Source organism: Pteropus vampyrus, unplaced genomic scaffold (genome assembly GCF_000151845.1).
Source record: "Pteropus vampyrus isolate Shadow unplaced genomic scaffold, Pvam_2.0 Scaffold89, whole genome shotgun sequence".
Taxonomy (NCBI): domain Eukaryota; kingdom Metazoa; phylum Chordata; class Mammalia; order Chiroptera; family Pteropodidae; genus Pteropus; species Pteropus vampyrus.
In genome coordinates, this window is record NW_011888870.1 from 1634597 (window position 1) to 1635894 (window position 1298).

Below are 1298 nucleotides of genomic sequence, written 5' to 3' on the forward strand. Positions count from 1 at the left end.
GGATGAAAGCGAAACAAAACCTAGACTTTGTGTCCTCTGAGACTGGTGTTTTCTGAAATCTCTTCATAATGATGGAGCTGCATTTTCCTGCAATGTAAAAGATACTGCACTTGTAGTTCTTTCTCATTGTTTGCATTAGACAATTAGTCTGATTGAGGCAGACATTTAAATAGTACAGGAAAAAAGGGAGAATATGAAATGCTAATAAAACAAAGCACATAGAGCACATTGGGTGGATTTACCCTTGGTAATTGTTCTCACCTTTGCCCCCAGGGTTCACTGTGAGAGGCTTAGAAACTCATTACCTGGGTTTCAGATCTTGGCATCATCATTTACTACAAGGAATGGGGAGATGAGATGGTAGAAAAGGCTGTCAAAATTGGGGAGCAGGAAAGGAAAACGAATTCATCTCTTTGCATCACCACCACTCAAATAGCTCTGAAGACTGAGCTAAACCTCCTTAGAGTAGCGGCACTTATTTGTGATGGTATAACCAGCCATAACTGTTATTTTTGAGTCCTGATCTGTGCTTGACTAGTCAGGCTATAAACACATACTAAGTGCCAAGTAAATGTTAAGACTGGGAGCTGTGTAAGATTTTGGGGTTGTAGGTGGAAAATTTGGTTTTATCATGAAAAGTTCTGAAGTTAGACAAACTTCTGAATCATCTCAGATACCAGCAGTGTGACCTGGGACAAATTACTTAATGTTTCTCTACTTTAGTTTCTCTTATCCACAAAAGGGAATAATTAATATCAAAAGGTGATATAGTTTTTTTTTTTTGGTATACTTGAAAATTTATTTCATTGTTTAAGAACAAAAAGTTTTTAAAATTCTTTAATGTTTTGCATTCACATTTTGTGGTACAGTAACTTTTAATAACAATTAAAATAATTACTCCTTACTTCAATGTGAAAAAATTTTAATATATATATGTATGGTTTATAAAAAATTTATTATTATTATCATTGTTATTATTATTTATTTTTTTACACCTACAGCACCTGGTATTCCTAGGTGGTCTCCCATTCAAGTACTAACCAGGCCCGACCCTGCGTAGCATCCAAGATCAGACGAGATTAGGCATGTTCAGGGTGGCATGGCTGTAGACTTATTATTATTTTTTAAATTTTATTTTATTAGTTTCAAGTATATAGTACATTGGTTAGACATTTGTAAAGTTCATAAAAACGATCCCACTAATTGCTCTTTCTCTCTTCTGGCTCTCCACTTAGCCATTACATGAATGCTAACTGCATTTCCTATGTCGTGCTCCCCATCCCCATGACCATCTATCA

At 35.3% G+C, this 1298-nt stretch overlaps 1 pseudogene; it reads right to left on the minus strand.

Moving 5' to 3' along the window:
* Window positions 1-992: 992 nt before the first annotated feature.
* Window positions 993-1111, minus strand: LOC111742241 (annotated as a pseudogene).
* Window positions 1112-1298: the final 187 nt, after the last annotated feature.